General features: G+C 37.8%; 1 protein-coding gene across 1 annotated transcript in view; it reads right to left on the bottom strand.

The window, feature by feature from the left end:
- The window catches only part of RERG (RAS like estrogen regulated growth inhibitor), a 188,323-nt gene that overhangs the window by 89,357 nt on the left and 85,249 nt on the right, over positions 1 to 13,717 (bottom strand). The gene's annotated exons all lie outside the window — the stretch shown is intronic.

Raw genomic sequence — 13,717 nt, 5'->3', positions numbered from 1 at the left:
CTTCTGCTAGTTGGGGTTTAGTCCACTTTTGTATCCTTCCCTTCAAGGCTCAGTGGTCCAAGATTATCTTCTGTGTCTGTGTTAACTGGTTTCCCTTTTCTTTGTTGACGAGCGTCTGTGGAGTCCTTGTGCCTAGTCCACCATCTTGCTGGGCTCTCCCAGGATCAACTTTAAAATGTTCTTTTTGACAATGAATGTAACACCAGTCTCAATTTGTTATTCCCAGTCTAGTAGACCATATGATCATCAGGTTCAAAATGGCCAATACCAGTCTGTTTCAGTTCACTAATGCCTAGGATATTGATCTTTATGCTTCCCATTTCATTTTTGACAATTTTTCTAGGTTTTTTTGTACATTCCACATTCTTCCTTTTCTGTCTTTTTAATGACCTTTTGCCTTTTTCTTGTATAATGTTCTTAATGTCACCCCACCTTCTGATTATTAATGGATGTTCACAGCTGTTTCTTTTCATTTTGAGTCTTGTCACATCAGCAAATGAAGGTGCAGAAAGCTTTATTCCACCCATGTCATCAAGGTCAACTACTTTGAGAAGGCAGCTCTTTCCCAGTCATATTTTGAGTACCTTCCAACCTGAGGTGCTCATCTTCCAGCACTATATAGACAGTGTTTCACTGTTACTCATGATGTTTTCCAGTAACATATCAGACAGTATTTTACTGCTATTCATGAGGTTTTTAGTGGCCAACTTTTTTCAGAAATAGATTGCCCATATTACTTCCTAGTTTGTCTTAGTCTGGAAGTTCCACTAAAACCTGTCCCTGATGGGTAACCCTGCTGGTGTTTGAAATACTGGTGCCATGACTTCCAGCATTACATCAACACACAAACCCCCATAGCACGACAAACTGACAGAAGTGGTAGTCTGGCAACATAGATAGGATAAAATCAGATTAACATCTTTATCTTAGTTCTAATAAGTGAATACCTAGAATAACATTTTCATATTTAATTACTGAGAGTGCATTGAAATCATGGTATATTCTCTGTGTTGCTGCTGTGTTGCCTAGAATAAGATTGATTCTCCATGTCCGAGGTAAGCTAAGTTTTGGACATTGGAATTAAGCAAAAACCAACCAAATATACAAAAAAAAAAAAAAAAAAAAAAAAAAAAAAAAAAAAAAAAAAAAAAACCACAGGGGAATAGGAGGAGGAGAGAAGAAAATGTGTGTGTATATATATGTGTGTGCTGTGGTAGTGGCAGGAATGTATGTGTAGGGAGGTGGGTGATGAGTGTGGCTACTACTTAGCTATCCTGGCACCTAATTAATCCCCTTCCTCTCATCTTTCAATTATTATAAAGCCCTTAAAGACAACAGTCATTTTCTTTTTACATAATTTTTTTAAATTTCGTAGGCAGTTTGGATCAAAATAGTCTCAAAGGCAAATGCAGAGGAAAACTGAAGCCCAAAATTCTTTGAATTGCTTTTATCTATCTAAATTGAAAGAGCTCTGATGGTGCTATGGTTAAAGCACTGGGATGCTAACCAAAAGCAGTCAGTGGTTCAAACCCACCAGCTCTCCACAAAAGAAAGATGAGGCAGTCTGCTTCCAGAAAGATCTACAGCCTTAGCAACCCTACCAAGCAGTTTTATTCTGTCCTATAAAGTTGCTATGAGACAGAACTGATTCAGTGGCACTGGATTTGGTGTTTTGGGATCTGAACTAATATACAGAGTAGCATTAAGGTCTTTGCCATCAATCACTGTTCAAGTCCAGGATGAGAGTTCTCTACCTGCTCAAATGAAATCCCCTGCCACCCAGTACAGCAATTAAATGTGTAGATTTTTAAAATTCTCACCAATTTTTCTTTTTTACGCATCAGGCTAATTCTCCTGAATGCATTATCTTCCATAGTTAGATTCCATCTTTCTCCAATAAACTGTTAAGAAACATTTGCTTGCTGCAATATCCAAAAATATCAAGGCATTAAGAGACATGGGAGAAAATACCTATGTGTTTTCTTATTCTAATTGCCATCTCTGAAAGCCATAACACAGTGATTCACCAACTTTCATGACAAAAATTAGCAATCAGCAGAGAAAGCAAAGTGAGACACTGAGCATACAGTGTGGGCAGCTCCAATTATAATCATACATTATTGCAGCTTGCCCACAGCATAACCGGAGATTGCAGTTATGCATGAGGCACATGGAATAGCATTTCAAAACTTGGGCTCAGATCATGAGGGACAGTGGTCAGGCTAAAGTTGCTATGAAAAGCAGGTGAGGTAAGTTTAGTAGTTTTGAGTGGGAGGGAGAAAAAGGGGATATGAAATTCACACATGTGAACATAATTTTGGGAAATACTATACTAAAAAAGACTACACTCTCTGCCTTTGAGTCGGTTCCAACTTACAGCAACCCCTCCTTGGGTTTCTGAGGCAGTATCTCTACAAAAGTAGATTTCCCATCCTTCCTTCTGAGGAGTGACTGGTGCATTTGAACCACCAGCCTTCTGGTTAGCAGTCAAATGCCTTAGGTACTATGCCACCAGAGTAGAGGGAAATAAAAGAAAAAAATTAAAAAGATGGGATAATACTATTCCTTCATTAGGATTTTAATGTTTTCTAAAACATGGAAAGTCAAGGAATCCAATGTAATGGTGTCTTTTCAAAGAGAGAAGACTATTACTTCATTACCAATTGATACCTGGGAATTTTAATTCCAAGGGCTGACAGGGAAATGAACAGAGGTTTGAATTAGGACTACATCATTATTTTTTTATATTCTATTTTCAGTGTGAAATGAATCTACAAGGCACAACCAGTGTGGGTCCAGTGAGGCCCTGCCCTGGGCCATTCAGTCCCCCACAAGCCATCCTTATACCACTCCTTGTCCTGGAGTAAGAGGTGAGGAAAGCTGAGACCCTGAGAGCTACTGGCAATGGCTGTGGCATAAGGAGGAACCCTCTCTCTCTGCTCATGCCTGACAGCTAAGCTTCCTGAAATTATTAGCTCTAAGGACTTTGACCAAGGATGTTTGAATGCAAAATCTCACGTCCATGAGGCAAATCCTTTAAATCATTCACAGCACCCTCCAACTGAAAATCATAGGCTTTGAGACTAAAGTCATACTGGCTGACGTCATCAGGGACCATGTGTAGCCTCACTATCTGCTAGGAACTCTGCGACTCTAAACTCCCATCTGCCCTTGGCATTACTGATAAAGTAATCCTTGAAGTGGACCTGTTAGCTCCATTTATAAAATAAAAGCCTTATTCCTACTCCATCAGATATATCTCCTTACCATTCTAATGTGATAAGGGATGGAAAGAGGGACTCCCAGCTTTGAGAGTAGAAAGCAAAATTTTCCAATATTCTTTCTCCAAAATGTGGCATAAGACCACACAGCCTGTTTGCTTCTAGTTGTTCAGTAGCACCACTGAGTTACAGAAATTTCATATGCTCTCAGTCTCAATCCTTCTAACATGAACAAATGATTAATGGTGACAATTCTATTGCATCCAGACATTCATTTTTCAAATTATTATTTTTCCTTGGGAAACATCCTTCAGCCGGGAAAAAAATGAACATAGACATCAATGGCTTTAAAAATCTGTTTTTGGTTCACCTTCTGCATCTGAGAATGTTTTCATTTAAAAACAGCACATATGTAGCAGTTCAAATAAAACCCTCAACCCACCCAGGATAGTGGAGACTCTCAGAGAGTCTGATGATGACTAAGTCATGTGGATTTAACCCAGAAACACAGTAGCCCAAAATCTAGTTGTCTTCATCCTGAAAAATCTTAATAATCCAAACAATATGTCAGATATTAAGTTAGAACATGTTTATGAAATTCCCTATCAATTCAAAAGCTGGCATGGGGTTTGTTTCCTTTTTTATATCCACAGTTACTCCATTCATCAAGATTGCTAATAGCTGTGCTACAGTCTCAAAAGGTAAGCAATGTGTGATTATAAGGACACAGTGTAGGGTACTGGTTAAATATCAGCCCTGGAGGCAAAGCTGCCAGGTATCAAATCCTAGCTCTGCCACTCTCTGGCTGTGCAACTTTGGGTAAGCTGTTTAACCTCTCTCCCTTCAGTTTGTCTATAGAGTTGCTGCTATGAGTTGGAATGATGGGTTCAACTTGGCTTTAAAATGGGGACAGTTAGTTAACTAATTGCTGCCGGAATTAACTAACATATGCAAAAGTGCTCAGAATAATTCCTGGAACATCATAAAAAGCTAAATAGTTGTTGGTTTTCATCATTATGTCTATTTGAACCTATTTTCCATCTCAAGTAGGAAGAAAGGAAATGACTAAAGCCTTCTGGGATGCCCCTCTAAGTTTATACTGATAAGAAGAACATGGACATTGGAGAAAAGGTAAGACATACATCCAGGTGGAAATCATTGCCCTGTGAGATCATTGCAAAGGTGTGGCTGAGTGGTGTTCCTATTCACAAAGCATACCATGGGAGAGTGTCAGTAAAAGCACTGGTGAGAGAAATCTGGAAATTCAGTCACTTTCACTCTTTCACACCTTAAAGAATTAAATAACAGTTTATGAGAAAATTTTGTCTTAAAAGAAGAAAACAATTTTCAAATTAAGTTTGAAAAGCATCTCCTGGCTTCATGCTAAAAGAACTATCCATCCTCACCAAGGCAAGCACTACCAAGTCTTAACAATAAAGGAACCAAGGGATAGCTCTTGGCCAAGAAGAGACTCAGAGGTTAAATATAATTATATTGACTCAAAGATATAAAAGCACACCATAAAGTTTGTAGTTCTTCTTTCTTCACCTAAAGACATTAAAACTGCAATTATGGGAAAGATGCACCAATTGCCAAATTGCAAAACATACACTTTCTACTTATACATGTTGATTCCAAAATGATGGCAACATCAGATGATATATACACTGTTCATCAACTGTTCATCTTTACACTCTGACTTAACAATAATGATCTTTCACTTCCTAATGACTTCCAAATATTTCAAGGACATGAGCTCATTAAGATGAAATTAATGGGCAAAAGACTCGAATAGACATTTCACCAAAGGTAATATAAAAATAGCCGACAAGCACATGAAAAGGTGCTCCACATCATTAGCATTAGGGAGATACAAATCAAAACCACAATGAGATACCACTGCACACACACTAGGATAGCTAAGATTAAAAAAAAAATGGAAAACCAGAAATGCTGGCAAGAATATGGAGAAATTGAAACTCTCATCCATTGCTGCTAGGAATACAAAATGGGAAAGCTGCTGTGGAAAACAATTTGGCAGTTCCTCAAAAAGTTAAAAATAGATCCCCATATGATTCAGCAATTCCTAGGTATACATGCAGTCCCTGAATTATGAACAAGATCCATGACAAACTGTAGGTGAGTCAGCACAGGTGTATAGGCTTCTTATTTACCCTTACTCTAGTGCAAGAAAGGAGCTCTGATGGAGTTGTGGTGAACATATTCAGCTCCTAACCAAAAGGTTAGCAGTTCAAACCCACCAGCCATCCACAGGAGTAAGATGAGGCAACCTGCTTCCATAAAGATTTACAGTATTATAAGCCTTATGCGGCAGTTCACCTCTATCCTATAGGATTGCTATGAATTGGACTCAATTCAATGGTTAGTGCAAAAAAAAAGCTCAAAGCTTCTTCAGTGTTTAAAAGCTGCACTTGCAGCAAGTGAAGATGATTATGATAAAGAATTTGTTGAAAGTAGGGGTTGGTTCACTTGTTTAAAAAAAAAAAAACTCACTGCCATGGAGACAGTTTCAACTCATAGTGACCCCCTTTGGGTTTCTGAGGCTGTAAATCTTTATGGAAGTAGATTGTCCTATCTTTTTTTCAAGGAACAGTGAGTCTGAACCACTGACCTTCTGGTTAGCAGCCAAATGCCTTATCCACTATGCCACCAGAGCTCCTTATAACTGTTTCAAAGTGAAGGCAAATTTACATAACATGAAAGTACAATTGTCCATAAACCAGATATTGGTAAGTCAGAGATTGCCTGTATACATACCTAAGAGACTTGAAAGCAGGAACACAGATACTTGTACACCCACGTTTATTGTAACATTATTTATAATAGCAAAAGATGGAAAGAGCCTAAATATCCATCAGCAAATGAATAAGTAAATAAATTGTAGTAAATACATGCAGTGGAAGATTACTCAGTGTGATAGTTAAAGTCATGTGTCAACTTGACTGGGCCATGATTTTTCGTGGTTTAGCAGTTATGATGTAGTCATCCCCCATGATGAGATCCGATAAAATGTAATCACTTCCATAATGAGATCTGCTATGAGCAGCCAATTAGTTGAAAGGGAGACTCCTCAGGGGTGTGCCCTGCTTCCAATATATACGAACATCCTGAAAAAGCTTTCTGGCTTTTTGCTTTATCTGGATCCTGCATCTAGCTCATCATCATCTGACCTTCAGTGCTTTGACCTTGAGCCAGTGGCCTGCCATATTGTCTGCTGATCTTGGGATTCATTAGTCTATGCCACCTGTGATCCAGCAGCTAGCCATCTCACCTGCCAGTCTTGGATTCATTAGCCTCCACAGCTCATGAGCCAGTAGCTTGCCATATGACCTGCTGATCTTGGGTTCATCAGCCCCTGCAGGTACATAAGTCAAGAGAAGCCTCTAGCCTAATGTCTGACCCATGGACTTGGGACTTGCCAGTCTTTACAACCTCGTGAGCCATTTGTGAGATCTCTGTCGGTATCTCTCTCTCTCTCTCTCTCTCTTTCTCTCTCTCTATATATATACATACATACACACACACATATATATAATGCTATATTATATACTATATAATGTGTGTATACACTGTGTATATGTGTGTATACTATGTATGTTGTATGTGCATGTGTGGAGGGCATGTATAGTGTATGTATATTACAGGTATATATTACACATGTATATTATATGTGAATATATTACATATACATGTATACTGAATATATGTGTATATATTATAAACCCACCAGCCACTCCTCGGAAGGAAGGTTGGGCAATCCTACTTCCGTAGTGATACTGCCTCGGAAACCCAAGGAGGGGTCGCTATGAGTCAGGTATGACTCGACGGCACATAACAACAACAACAACAACATATTATATTTATTATGTGTGAGAGTATTATATGTAAGGAGCTCTGGTGGTGTAGTACCTAAAGCATTTGACTGCTAATCAGAAAGTTGCAGTTCAAACCACCAGATGCTTGGTGGAAGGAAGATGGGGCAATCTACTTCCATAAAGATTTACTGCTGGGAAACCCAACAGGGCTCTCTATGAGTCAGAATCAACTCCATGGCAGTGGGTTTGGTTTTAATTATTTATATATATATGTATGTGTGTGTGTGTGTATTACATATATATTATATGTGCATATATATATAGTGGGTAAGGCATTTGGCTGTTAACCAGAATGTCAGTGGTTCAAACCCACCAGCTTCTCTATGGGAGGAAGATGAGGTGGTCTACTTCCACAAAGATTTACAGCCTTGGAAACCCAATGGGGGGGTTGCTATGAATTGGAAATGACTTGACAGCAATTTTGTTGTTGTTGTTTATAAATATAGATATATACACACATATATATAAGCTTCATTGGTTTCGTATCTCTAGAGAATCCAGCCTGAGACATTCAGCCTTAAAGAGAAATGAACTCCTAATATATGCTACAACATGGATGAACTTTGAAAATATTATGCTGAGTGAAGTTAGTCAGTCATAAAAGGACAAATATTGTGTAATTCTACTTAAATAGAATACCTAGAAGAAATAATTTATAGAAATCAAAGTTTAATAATGATTACTGGCAGAGAAGGAATAAAAATAGGGTGAGTCATTGTTTAGAAAGCACTGAGTTTCTATTTATGGTGATGGAAAATGTGGTAACAGATACTGGTGATAGTTGTACAATATGATTAATATAATTGATGTCACTGAAGTGTACACTTGAAAAATGTTGAATTGGAGAATGTTGTGTTATATATTTTTTTATAACAATTTTTTTAAAAATAGAAGATTCCTGCTCCAAAATTATGTTAACATCCAAAAGATGTTATGGAAGATATATAGAATAAAAGACAAAATTATGCTGAATCCTTGAAATGTAATAATAATAACTCATTTTCATATCACTTTCAATGGTTTAGAAAATGTCATTGATATTTAAATATTAATATGAACAAAATTTTAAGATTTTTTAAATCTGTGAGGTAAGCACATAATAATCTATAATCAAGAAAGTCTTAGAATATTAAAATTGATTAATCAACTTAGTTTAGAATTTTAAAAAGTAAATGTTAAAACAATTTTGCATATAAATAAATATGTGATAGTGTACTTATCCCACACTGTTTTCCAGCCCAAAAATTTGTGTCACCTTCCTGAAATATTCAGTCATATAGATTTCTTTAGGCATCAAAAAAATATAACTACATCCATCTCAATGCTTAGTGAAAAGAATCATTGAAGGCATGAAATATTGTATTCTATCTAAACCTCTAGTTGAGGTACACAAATTCTAACCTAAGAAGACTATTTTCCCTGATGCTATATAAAATTTTATGCCTAAAGCTTGTTTTATTCTACAATTTGTCATTCTGATGTATCAGAAAACTTTTAGGATATTTTCTTTTCTTTAAATAACTGGCTATAATATAGTCTTTTAGAAAAATGATTTTATTATTATATTTACTATACTTATATCTGGGAGCTCTGGTAGCATAGTGCCTAAGGCACTTGACTGCTAACCAGAAGATTGGCGGTTCAAATCCACCAGCCACTCTTCGGAAGGAAGATGGGGCAATCTACTTCCGTAGTGATACTGCCTCGGCAACCCAAGGAGGGGTCGCTGTGAGTTGGGTGCGACTCAACGGCACATAACAACAACAACAACATACTTATATCTATAAATATATTTATATTATATTTATAATAGCTACTATTAGAGATAGTACAACTCTCACACATACCCATGAATACTGTGGAAGGCAAAGGGCCATCTTAATTAACCCTAAAGTCACACATTTCAGGTTAGTTTACCATGAACCCAACTGGGAGTAATGCCCAGTGTTATCAGAAGTATTTATCTCTTCATCTTCCATGAACATAGGATGAACAGCCAGTAAGCAAAACCCTTAATAACTCTGTTTTCCTATTAAATTTTGTAGAAAGTCAGATAACCTTTCTAAAAGTGAAATGTGTGATGTGAATTTATGCAATCCCACCCTATACCACCATTACTCCCTAACTCCTGCAATCAACAAAGCAAAACACACTTGTCAAACCCAATGACAGTCAGGAGTCAGAATGTGGTGCTCAGCATAACTCAGAGAAGGGAAGAAATGGGCAAATCACTTAAACTCTTTCATCTGTTTCCTCATCACACCACCAGTCCCAAAGGGATGCAGGAATCTGTTTCCTCATCACACCACCAGTCCCAGAGGGATGCAGGAAGGAAATATTCAAACTTCTATTTACTTCAATCTCATTCTCTAAAAATTTCTAAATGTTATATATTTTATACTGTAAATAATATTTTAGTATAACAGTGACAGGTACTAAATCCAAATTTGTGCTTAAATCAAACAAAAGAGAAAAAGATACTCCTTTGTATATGGGACCAGTTTTACAGTGAGGAAGGATTTATTTATACTGAATTGGATATTGTTTGCATTTCTTAACTCCTGGTTTGTTTCTTTTATTTAAAAAATGTATACATAGATGACTAATTAAACGGTTATGCTTTTCCTGGAGAACACACAGTAAAACAGAACGTCTGCATTTTTTTTTAATTTGGTCAACCTCCTTCCCCTGCATGCTACGTGATCATTACAGGCCTCATTTATCAGGAATGCAATGAGATTCAGATCATTATTACAAGCTGTAAACCTGGGAACATAGTGTGTTTGAATTGATGAATTTACAGCATCCAATGACAGCAAATCGTAGTGACAGAAGGTGTGTCATAAAAGCAGTCAGAGAAGAATTGTGAAAAATGCATTTCCGCAAGTCAGAATGGGGCAGCTATGTGACTTTCCCTGTACTTCCTACTTCTTAAAAGGGCCAAACCTCAGGAGTTCTTTCAGAATTCAAACTGAGGCACATATGAAGTTTTACTTAGAGTGCATAATTTGAAATACCACAAGAGTGGGGGCAGGCTTTCAAAAGGACATTCTGTTTTATGTATAATTTTATTTTCCTTTAACCTAAGGTAATACCACATTGGAAAGTGACAGAAAAGCAGCTCAAATAATTTGTCAAACACACACTAAGCTGTGCACAAACAGCTTCGATGTGGTTCCCAGCACATTTACCTTACTCCAAAGCAGACAAGTTTTCCGGGAAGAATGTATGCCTAAATTTTATTTTCCTTGATGACTATGTTTATATAACATTCAACCTCCCCAAAACATTTGGATCTTATGTTTTCTACCATTGGCAAAAACTGAACCCCAATTCTGAAATGTTTCAATAACTACAATATAAAAACAGAGAACAAAATAGTTTGTTCTGTGCTGCTAAGAGATTGTCTGTAATTCCTAAAATAATGTCATTTAACAATCCAAGTCTCAAACACATTTCCTAAAAAAAAAGGTGAGCATGAGCTAGGATGGGACTTCTGTTATCTAAAATGTTGTGTTGAATAGGTTCATTATCTCCTCATATTGAGAAAAGTGTGCCTCTTTTGTCTTTTAGCTGGGAGGGAAAAGGTCTCTGGTAATTAAGTTACTTTTATTTGTCTGTTTATTTTTCCTTCTATATAATTTGACCCTAGAGGATTCAACTGGAAGCAGACCCGGTATCTATGAGTTCATACTTACTGGAGAAAATCAGTTATAAAGTACTGCTTCCAGATAATCTGCTAAAATTTCAGAAACTGAGTAAAATGAAAAAAGATTTAATCTTGATGACTTAATCTTGGCTTTAAAGGCACATGGCCATACTAAACTACTCTCTGCTAATCCCTTTTCCACCTTTTTGAATGGAAACTAAGATTTATTGAGCCATTGCCAAGAACTTTCACATGTATTTATAATTCCATATTTACAACTAGTCTTTGATAGTAGGTATTGTTCCCATTTTAAAGGAGACAAAAACTGAATCTCAAAGTTTAAATTACTGGTCAAAGACCACCAGACTACACAGTTGCAGAGCATATTAATCTCAGTTCTCTTTTACGTCACACTATGCTACCTTTGGGAGCCCTGGTAGCATAGTGCCTAAGGCCGACTCGACGGCACATAACAACAACAACAACAACATGCTACCTTTAAAGGAGCTCTGGTAGTGCAGTGCCTAAGGCATCTGACTGCTAACCAGAAGGTTGGTGGTTCAAACCCACCAGGCACTCTGTGGAAGGCAAACTGGGCAATCTACTTAGGTAAAGATTCACTGCCTTGGAAACCCAAAGGGGATCTCTATGAGTTGGAATCGACTCAATGGCAGTGAGTTTGGTTTATGTTACCTTTAAGGAGCTCTGGTGGCAAAATGCCTAAGGCATTTGACTGATAACCAGAAGGTTGGTGGTTCAAACCCACCAGCTCTGCGGAAGGAAAATGGGGCAATCTGCTTTTATAAATATTTACCACCTCAGAAACTCAGTGGAGGTCTCTGTGAGTCAGAATTGACTCAATGGCAGTGAGTTTGGTTTTATGGTTATATACCACCTTTACTATGTTGATTCTAACAAACTAACAACCAGTAAAATGCCTGTTTAGAATGCTGCGGCTGACATACACTAGGGTCACATCAGTGACTCACCACCTTGTGCAAAACTCCTCACCTCTTGTATATAGAACACGTGATTGACTTCTAACCAATGGAATAAAGAACATATAATGAAGTGTCACTTCCACGATTAGGTAACATTATATGGCAAAGGTGATGGTATGTCACTCCCATGATCAGGTAAGAAGGGAATGAGAGGGATTCCCTTACTGGCTTTAAAGAAGTAAACTGCCATGTTATAAAAGGGTCACATGTCAAAAAATTCTGAGTGACTTCTGGGAGCTAAAGGCAGCCCCCAACAGCCAGCAAGAAAATGGGGACATCGAGCACACAGCTACAGAGAACTAAATTTGTCAAATTTCTGGATGAGCTCAGAAGCAGGTTTTTAGCTCTTCAAGTCTTCAAATGAGAATGCACGCTAGCTGACAACCTGATTGCAGCTTGGTGAGATGCTTAGCAGAGAACCTGGCCAAGCCATGCCAATGTTCCTAAACTCTGAGATAATAAAAGAGAAAAAAAAAAGTGCTGTTTTATGCCTCTACATTTCTGGAAATGTACTATGCAGCAAGAGAAACTAATACAAATATCATCTAGCTTTGTAGTATATGGGTCTTAAGCACACAAGGTAAAAGGTACTATGTTAAACATCTGTGAAGATTAAAGAGTTAAACTGCCTCTTCTATGGTAACACACTTCTGAACAATGAAAAGTCAATATATTTAATGATATTCATCTCTGCCAATCTATATAGAACATCCTTTCCACCCCCTCAAGGAACCTGCTGAAAGACAAGATTTGACAGTTTCTCTACATGGGAAGTGTTACAGAAGCAGTAACTAACATGTTCACATTGCATGTTTCAACATGAAGCCATAGGCTCTCAAGTTTGGCTAGAAGTCAGTACTCCTTAATGATGTAAAGTTAGGACAGAATTGAAATATGGTCCTTCTCTTCAGCTCTCATCTTCCTCCTCAAACATGTCATAAATATTCTCACTTCTGAGAGTGAAGAGGTTATCTTGATCCTCATAGTTTTTTTTTCTTCTTCTTTTTCATTTTTTATCATGATTTGGGTGAAAGTTTACAAAGGAAATTCATTTTCTATTCAATAGTCCATACACATTTTGTTTCATGACATTGTTTGCAATCCCCATAATATAACAGCTCTTTCCCCACTTCCTCCCTGTGGTTACTTTTTCCCTGTGTCTTCCTTTCCTATGCATTCCTGCCCTCTGAGCTATCTCCCTGTGCAAATGCTGCCCCCCGATCTCTCATGGTTTATTCTTCTAAGGAGTCTATCTACTGGACGTCTAGTTCACCTCATATACCTTTCTATTGTTTGGCTGGAGGCCACAGGAGTGAGTACAATTCCAGGCCTGAAGGTAACTAGGAGTGAGAGTCTTGGGGTTTCATCAGTCTCTATCAGACCAGTAAGCCTGGTCTTTTTTTATCTTGACCCTCACAGAATACTGCCTTTACTGTATGATGCTGTGCCATTCTATACTTGAAGCCAGCAATTAAGTTCAGAGCAACAGTTTTGGGGAATGCCTGTTGTTGTTAGGTGCCGCTGAGTCAGTGCCAACTCAAAGCGACCCTATGTACAACAGAAAGAAACACTGCCCAGTCCTGTGCATTCCTCAAATCTATGCTATATTTGAGTCCATCATTGCAGTCACTAGGTCAATCTGTCTCAGTGAGGGTCTGCCCCTTTTCTCCTGACCCTCTACTTTACCAAGCATGATATCCCTCTTCAGGGACTGGTCCTTTTGACAACATGACCAAAGTACATGAGACAAAGTTTGGTCATTCTTGCTTCTAAGGAACATACCTAGTAGGCACTGTATGCTGGACAGCCAGGGTATATGTGGCAAAATCACCTGTTTACTTTCATAGGGGTGACAAGAAATCTGAATGGGCAACTTATCACTCTACTTCCTTCTCTGAAACATATTTCCTGCAACTCTAAGAACATAATGTATTCGTTTGCCAGCAAAGA

The sequence above is a fragment of the Orycteropus afer genome, unplaced genomic scaffold, assembly GCF_000298275.1.
Source record: "Orycteropus afer afer isolate SDZICR_OR568_19922 unplaced genomic scaffold, OryAfe1.0 scaffold00126, whole genome shotgun sequence".
NCBI lineage: Eukaryota > Metazoa > Chordata > Mammalia > Tubulidentata > Orycteropodidae > Orycteropus > Orycteropus afer.
The sequence above is the reverse complement of the archived record's forward strand: the minus strand, read 5'-3'. Positions and strand labels throughout refer to the sequence as shown.